General features: G+C 36.9%; 1 protein-coding gene across 1 annotated transcript in view; it reads left to right on the forward strand.

Annotated features, from left to right (window-relative positions):
• Positions 1-1,112: 1,112 nt before the first annotated feature.
• The window catches only part of rbfox1 (RNA binding fox-1 homolog 1), a 412,559-nt gene continuing 399,504 nt past the window's right edge, over positions 1,113-14,167 (forward strand). Inside the window, exon 1 of the mRNA XM_072268735.1 lies at positions 1,113-1,147. The gene's annotated coding sequence lies outside the window, so the exon portion shown is untranslated. The remainder of the gene's footprint in view (positions 1,148-14,167) is intronic.

Raw genomic sequence — 14,167 nt, forward strand, 5'->3', positions numbered from 1 at the left:
CAACACCAACTTATATCTTAGATGAGTTATCTTTACTTGGGAAAAAGACCATGTACATCCAGATTTACATTTCAAAATACGATTTTATGTCTTGACAACAGCTATGAATTTTAGTTAATACAAATTTAATTGAAATAAATTTCCCATCAGTTATTAGTGTTCAATGATAATGAAATCAGTACTCATTATTATTTTGATCTTTGATAAAGAAATTCAAAGCAGAGATTTCTGATTATAAGGCAGATAAATTATAGTTTCATCAATTTTATTGGGCAAGTTACAGCATATATTTCAGATATTATTTTCTGTCTTTACATATGACAACCACAAGACACAAAAAAAGGAAAAAAATGTGTTTCTAGTTTATTTTTGCAAACAGTGTAACTGTGAAAATCGACTTCTTCATTGGTGGGATGTTAGATGCATTACTCAGTTAAAAAGCCTGCATTTTTATATTTCATTTTGTTGCGTGGAGGTGTCTATTCCATACCACCCACACAGTAAACCAAGTGAACTGTGAAATATATTCATTGTTACAGTACAGCAGAAATGGAGGATAGCAGTCATCAGTAATAATGTACAACAGTTGAAGAGAGACCAGCGACATTACCTGCATTATTTAGGTTGCCTTTTTCATTATAGTAGGGGAAATAGGCTGCAATTCGATTATGGTGTGATTTGGGGGTGGAATTATTCAGCGATCAGTGACCCTCTTGCAAGCGGTTCACATCAGAAGTCAACTCAAATAAAGTTTACAGTGTATTATTCAGACTGAATACTGCTTCAATCTGCAATTGGGATTCTTCATCTTTTATATTTTGTTACTGCTTCCCAGTTATTTATATCTCGAGGCAAAAGGATTGGCTGGCTTATATTGGAAAGAGCTGAGTCAACCAATAGTGTAAGATCCCCACCCTTCCATAAGCTTCCATTGTAGTTCTGAGAAGCAGCATGATTAATGACAGTAAAGGAGGCTGGCTGCTGGATTACTAATTTTCTATCCCTTTTCCATTCTCTCTGCATTTACAATCGACGTGTTTCTTGAAGCTTTTTTTTATTTTGCATGGCTTTGGAGCAAATCACTTGCTACTCACTCCTCCTTGTGAATAACCAGCTCAAATCTTACAAGAACTAACAGTCCGGTGGGGTGAGTTTGCTTTAAAAGCAAGAAGTATGCAATTAAGGCTGGTGTTGAGACCCTGTAATGGATTAAGACAACTGTTCTTGACAATAACAGTACCAGAGACCTGATAAAGAAAATCAAAGTATCATTTTTCTTATCAGGAAATTTTTGGATGTTAGTGCAGTTGAACTTCAGCTAATCGCTATCTTTCTTTTGTGCTAGTTAATTGAAATTGGCCCTTTATAACCCTTGATTGTATAGAAGTGTACAATTTGCTGTAAAATGTGGGATAATGATATGTAATTGTACAGGCAGAACCTTCCCTTTCTAAGCTGTTTCGTTTTCTTCACAGCATTACTTCTATCTTAAAATTATGTAGTAGGTGTTGATATGATTAGAATATCATTATTTTAAATATGTAAACAGGAATCATTTAACAGTTTATTTTTACCTTAAACCTTATAATAGACATTCTGTGAGTCAGGTCACCATCAAATCAATTCCCTTTGCAACTGTAATTTATATTGATGATATACACTTCCCTTCACTGTTTTTGCAGTGGATTTTTGATTGGCATCCCAAATCATGTGATTCTTCTTATCAATGGACAAGCACAAAAATGGATAGGTTTTACCGAAGATCTGTTCCTACAGCAATTCAATTTTAAAACATTCGTGTTCTATTTTGATAGATTTCAAAACCTTATTTTCATTAAAGATTATATAAAATTTTTCCTCGTTTGTAAGAAATATAGTATAAATTGATGTCTAAACTGAAATGAACTGTTCAATTTAAAATACTTTTACCTCTGAGTAAGAAGATAATGGACTCAAGCTTGAGTAGAAAATGTGGACCGGCGTTTAAATGCAGCAGTGAGGGAGTGCTACACAGTCAGAAGACCCATTGTTTATTCCGGAAGGAGAAGATTTTAGGATAGTAATTAAGGATAGGACAAACACATTGTACAAAACTAGATAAACTGCATATTTACAGTATAGTTTTTAGTGGGATTTTTCACTGATAAAATTCAATGGTATTAGTTATCAATCTGTGGCTTGGAATATCTCAATCTATGCAAAAAAACATATAAGTTGGTTCTTTCTGTATTTTTTTCTTCAGTAATTCTCATAGAAGTTGAGGAAAAACTATTTTCAAGTAATTCTTTCTTTAGCTCTTCTCTTTGAAGAATCTCATGAGTTTCTTATGAGAATTTTCCAATTATTGGCTGCTGTAATGTGCATACTACAACCATACAACATGATCTGCATATTACATTACCATTGCCTCAATGTATTTGATTTCCATAAGAATTAAGTAGCTAGTGTTTTAGCTGTGTTAATATGACAGCACTGAATGGGCAGATAAAGTACCCCAGCACTAACAGATAACAAGTTCCTCAGTCAACGACCTACATAATCCACAATATATACAGCTTTGAATCAGATCTTCAGAATATTGAAACTTAAGACTCTTCCACTATTTAATATCATGACTGGCTTATGACATAACACCAATAAACTAACTTTTCCCGAAAGTGTTAGTTTTAAATGTAAGAATAAGAATAATAGATTTTCAGTAATCTAATACCTTAGATTACCAAATCTCTATCGATCTGAAAATGTTTTACTGAGCATTATTAGCCATTTGCAGAAGACAGTTTCAAATTTCTAACACTATCTATGTGCAGAAATGTTTACTAAGCACTCATGAAAGACTTGACCCTGAATCTTAGACTGTGTCCCATTGACCTAGACTCCACAGACAGCTGTGGTACAGTAGTTTCCCACTATAAATTCATCTTATTATCTTGATTATTATCGTTATTCCATATTCAGTTGTTCTTCTTCTTAAGCAGTCTCTTGGAAATAAGGATGTTTTTCTTCTACTCCAGTATTTGTGTTCTTATATGGCTAAAAAGGACAATTTGGAAACCGCCAATGAGGCAAGAGTGCCTGTTTTAATTGAGAACCATTTATAGAGAGAATCACTTGTTTTGAGTTCTGTGAGCATCTAATGCACAGATTTGAAATGTCATCCTTAATGCTCCTTCTCTAGTTATGGATGTCTTCTGGATGTCCACATAATTATCTGACACAAAAGAAGCATGCTCAGAGCAACAAGTCCCCGTCTATCCCTTTCCCTGCTGACTTGTTTTTTTGCAGATTCCCATGAGCTCCCTGGCTACCACCACTCAACTACACATCAGGGCCACTTTACAGTTGCCAATTAACAACTAACACTCGGGACATAGGAGGATGCTGGCCTATCTGGAGAAAAATATGCAGTGACAAGGAGAATATACAAACTTCACACAGACAGTTTCCAAGATTGGGATTGAACTGTAGCTGTGAGACAGCAACTCTATCTAACCGCACCACTATACGTGAACATTCTGTAGTCCAACAGCTTACTGAATTATTTAAAAGAAAATCAATCGAGTTCATTAATTATGAACTACTCTTTACAGAATCCTGTGTTGGGGGATGTTAAACCAAAACCAGTAAGAACAAAATCAGCCCGATGCCAGGAACTGTTCAGCATTCCCAATTCATCAGAGGAGTGGCTGGTTTCAATAAATATCGTGGTAATGCACACGTCAATTATTTTACACGATAGGTGGTTACACCATGCTAATGATTTGCATTGCTCTGTACTTTAAAATTCCTCACAAATATTAGAAAGAAACATGTGAACAATGTGAAAATGAGATCAGTCTATCAGTCAGAGTGGAAGTGAGCGAGTGGGAAGATGGCCAGTTGGTTTGAGTATGTGTCCATGAAAGCATGAGTGGGACTCTGGGTTGGGAGTACTTGGCTGCAAGTAGGTGTAGGATAAATTGAGACAAGTGTGTATGTGGAGTCTTGGAAAGAAATTATGGAGCAGGCCAATGCAAAGCCAACCAATTTCTTGTAATTCTTCTCTAAAATGATTGTGAACAAATTATTTTGGCATTTGGTTTTAAACATGAAAATTATTTCATTTGATCTGTACAGATCTGAATGTGCTAGGCATGCCAGTTAATTTTCCAAACAATCAAAGAAGGAAACAGGATAAACAAAGCATGTTTTAATGTTATGTCTGCATCTGTGTGTGTGTGTTGCACTTGCGCAAACACATATACACCTGTATTTTCTTCCCTTCTGCCAGCACGCTTTATTCTACTACTGTATGAGCACAATAAAGAATTGGATAATCTAGTAATACAGTAAAATCCTAAAACGGGATTCTATGTTCTTCACTACCATGGAACAAGAGACATATGTGTCCTAAGTTTGCAAATCAGTCACTAAATGGACAAACATTTTTGAGGGTTAAATGGTCTACTCCTGATACCATTTTGTGTTGTCATCATTTCGTGCAAAGGTTCCTGCTTGGAGCCATTTAACATCAGGTTGTTCCTTGCTGGGTGATACGCTTGAAGTTCCGAGAGTGTGAAATGATATTAGCAGCAGCATAGTGGTTGTTACTGGAATAACATCCATTAGGAAAAGGCCATTGATTCAGGGAGGTGAGGTCAAATTTCCCTTGTGGTAGCTGAGGATGTAAATACAGGTAATGGAAAGAAATTGACTTTAAATCTCGTATCAATATCGTCATCCATGAAACCGTCATAAAAATCTTCTTGACAATAAAAACACGTCTGACCTACTAAAATACTTCAGGAAAGGAAGTTTGCTTCTGCTTAACCAATCTGGCCTATATATGACCTCCAAACCAGAGCAAGATGGTTGACTCTTATTTGCTGCTAAAATTTGTTGACAAGCCTCTCAGTGCAGTAATTAATTTGGGATAAAAATAAATGCTAACATGCCAGTAATGGTTCTATGTAATTAATAAATTAAAATTAGACTCTGTATTCCTACAACCTGTTATCAATTATACTTGTGTATTTTTGATATGTTCTTCTATGTTACCAAACAAAATTCCAGAATATTCCTGATGGTTCATTTCAGTAATTCAGATCTGATATAAAAGTGAAAGTAGGGAGAACTTGCATTTCTGCAGCAGCTTCAACTTTTTCAGCACTCTGTGCTGATGCAAGCCAACATCACCAATGTGCATGTGCTCATACAGACTGCAGTTCACTGGATCACAAAAGAAAGGGTTAGGTTTAGGAGAAGGGGAGGTTCAGTGGTGGGAAGGGTAGGATTTCAGTGTTTGGGAGAGTTCAGTTGTTGGAGGGGCAAATATGTTTCTGAGGATGGTTTAGTTTAATGGGTGAAGGGCAAGCAAGGGTCATGAGTCTGTGTTAAGGGTTGGTGTGTTGGAACCTGAAGGAGAGTCAAATAATCATAGTCTATAAAAAGGACTATAATAAGTCAACTTTCCAGTACTGCTCTGGATCGTGCTTATCAGATTTTGCAGAAGCAAGCTTTAGTGAAGATCTGCTTCTAGAGGAACGACTGAATGATCAGGGTTATCTAACTGCATTTGAAAGTTACTGACTTACCTAAAATGCCATTTGACACCACACTGCATGCCTGAATTTCCCTGGATGACCCAGAATGAAACTCACATTGTGTCTGCATTATCTCCCAAGATCATATTTCAAAGCTATAACTTTGCTGTCTAGATTCATGTGCAAAAGCATTAATAGCATGAAATGCCAGATGTACATCAAGAATGTAAATTAAGTTGGTCAAAGAAATTAGAGCGTGTCTCATTTCAACTTAATTAAACTCTGAACTCCTTATTATGTTTTACTGTTAAAAAAGACCGATACTGAACATTCAATTTTACATGTAGTAGTCTCATTCCTTCAAATTGTTTGAGATTGTTGAAAGAGATAGTGTCATAAACCAACATTTATTTTCACTTTCTCTTTGTATCTGTTTACTCATATTTACTAGTTTACCTGTACTTTCCACTTCAGACTGCGCTACTCATTGGTAATTCTGAAGTCTTGAGGAAGTATTTTGCTGAATGCTTTGTTTCTGGATGTCCTAAACGATTTGCAGAGAAGACTGTGCTGTTTCAGTCTCATCCTTTCAACAATTTGCTTTGCGAAAGCTCACAAAAATTCTTCTAGCAAGAACAAATGTAATGAGTGGTGGATTCCTCATTCTTGCTGGTTGCGGTAAATACTGGCTCAATAGTTTTTTTTCCCTTTTCCGGTGATATTGATTAAGAAATCAGTATCCCCTCACTTAGGTCACTGCCTTTGTTTCAAATAGTACCATGGGATTTCATGCAACCACTTGAACAGGCAGATTTATCACCTTGTCTAAGAAATGGCATTACCACAGTACTGCTCTGAAATGCCAGACTAGATTAGGTAATTATGGCTCTGCTTGGAATTTGTACCATGACCTTAAGGCTCAATGTTGAGTGTCCAACTGTTAAAAGTAGGAATGGCTCTTTGGTGTGAAAAATGAACATGATCTATCAGTTAACTTGCAGGACAAATAAATGCAACAGCAGTTTGCATCCATATAGCTGTACAAAAATCTCATTGCACTCCAATTTTATCAGGGTTATGTAACTGAAAATCATTTTTTCCTTGAAGGAAGCATGATAATAGCCATTTTCAGGTCAGTTTTTGTCACATGGATGTATCATGCCTGCATAACCTGATACAAATGGCATACAAACATCTGACATGATGATATTCTTCCCTTTTGGAGCATTGTCATCAGCCATGATGGAATTGTGGACCAGACTCGATGGGCTGAAAGGCCTAATTCTGCTCCTATGTCTTATGATCTAATGGTTTATGGTCATTGCTGGAGCTTGGAATATAGAGTCTGGGGAATTTTTTACGCATCTTGGTCTTATTCCCATAGCACCAACTTAAGAATTTCTGAGGTATATAAAATCCTTGGCACACAGGTCCTGTTCTGTTTTGTAACTCCAAAACACAAAAACTAAATAAAAATAAGTGAGTCTGAAATAATGCAACTAAGTTCATGCTTACTTTAAGTGAGCCACTCACGTACTGGTCTCCTTATTTGAGGAAGGATACACTCGTTTTGGAGGCAGTGCAGAGGACGTTCGCCAGATTGATTCTAGAGATGAGGAGGTTAGAATATGAGGGGAGATTAAGTTGCCTGGGACTGTACTCACTGGAATTCAGAAGAATGAGAGGAGATTTTATAGAAACATACAAAATTTTGAAAGTGATAGATAAGATAGGGGGAGGAAAGTTGTTTCCACTGGTAGGTGAGACTAGAACAAGGGGACATAACCTCAAGGTTTGGGAGAGTAGAATTGGGATGGAGATGAGGAGGAACTGCTTTTCCCAGAGAGTGGTGAACCTGTGGAATTCTCTGCCCAATGAAGCAGTAGATGCTACCTCAGTAAATATATTTAAGACAAGGTTGGATAGATCTCTGCATAGTAGGGGAATTAAAAGTTATGGGAAAAGGCAGGTAGGTGGAGATGAGTCCATGACCAGATCAGCCATGATCTTATTCAATGGCAAACCAGGCTCAAAAGGCCAGATGGCCTACTCCTGCTCCTGCTTCTTATGTTCTTATGTATCACGTGGTCCTGTCATGACATATGGAATTCACTATTTTTTACATATAACCAAATATGAACACAAATGCTTAATCAAACAATATATTTACAATATTACTCACATACTACTGAAGTATTAAATATACAACATTCCTATCTGCTTAGCTATAAACTCCAACTCAGTAAAGAATGCATCTTAGCTATACACACAATATATTATATGATGCAACTACTAAATACAGACATCCACAGCACAGTAAATTTTAAATTATCCCATTCAGGCCTAATGATTTAATCACTGTGGAGATTGGTTACTCTTGTGGGATAATGTCTTTCCTGAACAGGGGAGTCACTCTACTTGGCAAGTGAGACTGGTGGCTGTGAAAACAATCTCAGCTTCTGGGTCCTCATCCATTGTAGTTGTAGGAGTTGACTCTGAGACTGCAGGAAGTATCTGTGACAGCTCTGGACACATTTCTTCTCCTTTTCTCAGTTTTTTTCTCTGGATTTACTTCAATCCTTGTTCTCACATTTTCAATTACTCTTCTTTCTTTTTCTCACCTTTTTCTTCTAGTTTCTTGTATCTCCGAATTTGTTGATTTCTCAAGAAATGAAGTCTCATTTATCATCTTCTATTTCCATAGAACTTATGACATCCTTTTCCTTTTGCTTCTTTCCAGGAGGTGCATCTTGATCTTGAGAAGGTGCATTTAGTTCACTGGAGTATTCTCTAATTAATCCTTCTATTGTTCCTTTTGTGATCTGATCTCACCTTTAGTTTCCTCATTCATAATTTCATCTGATGAATCTTCTGTTTTTGTTTCTTCATTGACTCTTTTCTTTTTGGCCAGCTGGACTTTAGTCTTTGCATTTACTTTTGCAAGCTTTTTTGTCACCCATTTGAAGTTCATGCAATAAGCTAAAGCATGAAGAGAAGATTCTTGTTCTTTATACTCATAAAGACCGAATGCTTGTAACTTTCCTGCAGCTCCTTGAACTCTCTTCCAGCTTAAAACCGAGCCATATTTTGCAAGTAGCTACCTGATTAACTTACCAGAAGCTTTTTTAGATAGGTTGCCTACAAAAGTTGGACGACTGCTTTCGTCACTTTCACGATTTCTCTGAGCAGCATAGTTCTTCCTTGGTCAAATATACTTTCCAACCAAAGGAGCAGAGGTTGGCACCAACACCCGTTTGTCCTCTGTTGGGGAACAGTTTTTGGTGTACAGCATGGAGAGATGTGGCATCATCCAGTACCTTTTTCAATTTGCTTTCAGTTGGCTTCATTGCAGGCAATGTGGCCTGCAAATAGTGAATGGATCTCAGATCAGGTTGTAGTTTTCTCAGTCACTCACATCCCAACAAAGCTGGCCTTCCTGTTTTTATCACATACACGCCCAATGTTGCTTGTTATATTTCACTGCTATGAAAGTCATTCCCACAGGAGTTATCTTTTCTCCAGTATAACTTGTTAGTTTGACATCTGCAAGCTTCAGCTCAGTATCATTGAAACCTCATTCAAACTCATTTTGTGGAATGATTGAAACAACCGAGCCAATGTCCAATTCCATTTCAATTGATTTGCCTTTCACTTCTGGTGTAAGCCATTGTGCGTGTCTACTGTTTGCTTTCACATTGTAAATCTCAAGGTTATTTAGTCAGGTGTCACTCTCATCATTATCAGGTTTTTCATCAGCAGCAGATTACCGCTCTTTTTGAAACTACAATTTGACTTTTTATCTTCCTCTGTTCCCTATGCAGTCCATTTATTTTTGTCTGTCTGAAATTCTACTTTATATCCTACTTTGTGGCATAATCTGCAAGATTCCTTTAAAGCTGCAATGGTCGGTGTTTGTGAATTCCTGCCATAGTGGTAACAATTTGTTTGGCCAGGCCGGTTTCTGTTTAAACATTGTAATTTTTTTCACATTCACTTTCATTCCTGACTGCAACCCAATTCTGTTTCTGTCTGCTGTTTCCATTGATACAGCAATTTCAACTGTTCTTGTAAATGTAAGTTGTGCTTCAATTAGGAACTATTTTTCTTGTAAGATTTCACAAATTAAACAATCTCTCAGTGCCCACCATTGAACTGAATATGCTAGATAACTTCTTCAATTCAGCCATGTAAGCTGTAATGAACTGTCCTTCCTTTTGATTCCGCTTATGAAACCGAAAGCATTCCGCAATCAACAATGGCTTCAGTTCTAAATGTTTCTGCATTATTTTCACAATATCAGCAAAGTTTGTTTCTACTGGTTTGGTTGGAGCAGACAAACACTTCAGCAAACTATGTTTTTCCACCCAATGCACTTGGCAAAACATGTACGTTTCTGATTGGCTATTCCATTTGCTTTAAAGGTCTGCTCAATCCATTCCATATACATATTCCAATTATATTTTTTGCAATCAAACACCTCAATCTTTCCAATGTAGCCAGCTATTTCTGCTCTTTTTTATGATTATTATCACCCATTACTCATTGTTTATGAACCCACAAATTCTTCCATGTTCTGCCTTTTTTAACCTGATTGTGCTTCCATTTTTGCAAAGAAAACTTGCTGCTCCAAAGAATAAAAAATGCTGTGCTTTTTTTTTACTCAACTGTTTCTTTCTGCACTTTTTTACGCTTCAATAGGTAGGTTGTCATAAAGTAGAAAACAAAGGAGTCTGGGATAACGTATTCAATTTCATTTTTATTTGAAGCAAGCTGTGCACGTATCACTGAAGCCATTGTTGATTGCGGAATGCTTTCGGTTTCATAAGCGGAATCAAAAGGAAGGACAGTTCATTACAGCTTACATGAATATGCAATTCATTTATTTTTGCATGTAGTCCATAATGAATTATCTAAATGAACAAGAATGTTTAATCTATCAATATATTTACAATATAACTCAAACACTACTGAAATATTAAATACACAACATGTTCCTGCTCTAACAACCCACCTATGTTATCTTCAGTTTATTCTTCAGTTCCTGATCTGTATTCCTCCAAGATGTGATAACGCCCCCCTCCCACACCCCTCCACCGTTTCTCCTGCTCCTGACCACTCTAATTTCAAATCTTCCCACTGTTTAACACATGAAACACTGGTTTTGTTCTTCCCAATCCCCATCAGTCAAGTGTTCAACCAACTCCACCCTTTCACCTTCCCACCACACAGAGACACCCGGAGTGTGACTGATGCAGGAAGTCCTTTATTGAAAGTAGCACCTTGAAGGGAAAAATTTTAAGAAGCAGTTTTATCATAGTGAAACTTTTCCAAAAAGCTACTCATGAGAATAATTGAACAAAATTTGACACTGAAAGGTATGTGAAATTAAAACATAAGTCCTCCAAAACACTCAGCATGTTATGTTGCAACTGTGGGAAGAAAAACAGAGTTAAAGTTTCTGTTCAAAATCCCTTCATCAGCACTTGGAAAGTGGGAAAAGTAATTAGTTCTGGATTTCTCGTTCTACAGATGCTATCTGACTTTCTGAATGTTTCCTGAATTTTATCTTTTTTATTTTCGATGTCCAACATCTGCAGATTTTTTTGGTCATCGTTTATTACTTATAAATAGATACTGTAAAGAATATAAAGGATGTTCAAAATTGAATTTTCAGCCTAACCTTAATTGTACAATTATTCAAAACTCTAAAATCAGCATTGTACAAATGAAACACTTTGTGAAGATCTTAAGGTGAGTGGGAGGAGAACGACTCACTGTTGAAGGGTAAATATTAGTTCACTTCAAAATGGTGTTCAAGGCATCGGTAACTATTGTTCAAAGATAGTACAAATAAGAATAATAAGTCATTGGGAATGCAGAAGCCTCCGATGTGTGTGACTGAGCCCCAGATTAGCAGAAGTATTCATTTCACAGCTTCCGAAGTTGAACCACTGTTACGTATGATGCCAATAGGGAGGCTTGTCCACTGTCACCGAAGAAAAAGTAGCCCGGTTTCAGGATGATGCTCTCCCTGTGCACATACCGTCTCTGACTGAATGATAATTGATGGACAGAGCTTGGCATTATTTATCCTGGAAATCCAGATTTGGAGGAAACAGTTTGCCACAGTCATAGAATCATACAAAAGTCCAGCTCAGAAACAGACTTTTTGGAACACTTCATGCCTGTGTTACCTATCTGTGCTCATCCCATGATCTGCAGTAGACCCATATCCCACTACACCTTTCCTATCCAAATAGCTGTTAAATCCTGTAATAGTATTTCCCTCCAATAACTCATCTGGCATCTTATTTCAAATATTCATTACCATCTTGTGAAAAACTTACCCTGCAGATCTCCTTTAAATCTCACCACCAATGCACCCCACACACAAACCACACCCAAACCAATGCTTTATATTTCCCCTGCCTTCTGAAAATCTTTCTAACTATCTATCCCACAGTTGTCCTCATAATTTGGTAAACCTCTGTATCATCACCACACAGGCTCCTATATTTCAGTGAAAATAAAACACGGGCTTTATAATTTCTGTTTATAATTATAGTCCTCCTTTCCAGGAAAAACCCTGCTAAATTTGTTCTGCGCTCTTTCTATGACCTTCTGATAGTCTGGTGACCATAACTGTACACAATGCTCTAAATGCAATCCAATCAATGTTTTGTACATCTGTAACGTGATGCATCAGCTCTTATTGTGAAAGCCTTAATCAATGGAAGCAAGCACATCAACTGCTTTCTTCACTATCCTGTCCACCTTCATTGTCACTTTCAGTGAACTATGGACCTGCAACCAGAGGCTCCTCTGTACATCAATGCTGTTCAAGTCCTTGCAATTTACACTATATGTCCAACCAGGATTTGTTCTCCTAAAGTACATTACCTAACAGAAGGAGATCTTACAGACAAATTCATTTTGTGGATTGGAATGCTCTGAGAGTTAGTGTGGACCCAAAATTTAAATATGGGAAAAACACCGTAGAAAATCTGAAATATAAATATTGCCTTTAGAAGCGTCTCCGGACTTTTGATAATCTTTTCAGACTATCTTATCTGTTGCTTCACATCATGATAGCTTTTTACTCTGTTTCTTGGTGGCACTGTAAATTTCAAAACCAGCTCATCTGTGAGGTTTCTACATTCTCTTTCACAACTGGCAAACTTTGGTCAACAATTTCAGGCCTGAGAGTATGACAGGCCAGGGCCCACAACCAATGGTAGTGCAGCACAGCTGATCTCCTTAAGATTTTCTGACATCCTTTTCCTTCAGTAACTCAAGTTGAGACAGTAAGGCAAAACTTAACCCCAAAGTTTCAATATTAAATGTTCATGGAATAACTGCAGCAGAATAATAGGAAACCATGTTTTGAACAGTTTACCTGACAGTTATGACATTTATTGCAAACACCTCTACAAAGCATAGAACCTGCTTGAAACTGGTACATAATATGGTGGAGGTGGGCTTTGTGGGTGGTTGTTATTTCCAACAAGAACCTTGATTGAGAGTGTGGAGGAGGGAGAAGCACGAGGATCTGACCAACACAAGTTTGGCACATTAATTGTGTCATTGTGCATGAAATAATGGAATTATGACAAATGACAAATCTACATTTCCTTGGTTATTGCCAATCTCTGGCTACATTACTCTTTTTACATGCACCTTTGCTGCTTGATGCTGGTGCAGACTGAAGAGATAATGTGAGAGAATAGTTTTCTTATTGAAGTGTTGATTACAATAGCAGCACACTCAGAACAAGGGTGGTAATATTTACAGACACATGAACACTCATAATTATTTTACAAAACAAAAAAATGTGATTTGTGATTTATTTTGGGAATTTAAGTTGAAGTTTCTCAGGGCAATGCATTAGGAAATCAGAAACTTGAGAAGTTCATTCACATATATAGAAAACCAATAATGAAGTGTGATCACATCCTAAATGCAGCATTAAAGATGTCATGAGTAAATCAACATATGAAGACACTATCATACAGAAGTATTATAAACAAGAATTCATTTTACCTGCAAACAATAGAAACTGATTTGCAAGAACAAGCTTGCTTTCAATCCATCAACAGAAACAAGCTATTTAACCTGTGCTACATGTTTGCCTAGTTATGTGCAGCGGTCATTTCTTATGTATCCTTAATATCATACTTCAAATTTCAAAAAGTTCAAAGTAAATGTATTATCAACATATATGCCACCATATACAACCCTTAGATTCATTTCTTGTGGGCATACTCAATAAACCCATAATAGAAAAATAACCATAATTGAATCAAAGAAAGACCACATGAACTTGGGCGTTCAACCAGTTTACAAAATACAACAGACTGTGCAAATGCTAAAAGAAAGAAATAATAATAATAAATAAATAAACAATAAATATCGAGAACATGCAATGAAGAGTCCTTGAATGTGAGTCCATAGGTTGAGGGAACATTTCAGTGATTGGACAAGTGAAGTTAAGTGAAGATATCCCCTTTGGTTCAAAAGCTTAATTGCTGAAGGGGTAATAAGTATTCCTGAAACTGTTGGTTTGAGTCCTGATGCTCCTGTACCACTGTCCTGATGGAGGTCATGAACAGAGTGGTGGGGGGCACTGATGATGCATGCTGCTTTCC

This window comes from Mobula birostris, chromosome 9 (genome assembly GCF_030028105.1).
Source record: "Mobula birostris isolate sMobBir1 chromosome 9, sMobBir1.hap1, whole genome shotgun sequence".
NCBI lineage: Eukaryota > Metazoa > Chordata > Chondrichthyes > Myliobatiformes > Myliobatidae > Mobula > Mobula birostris.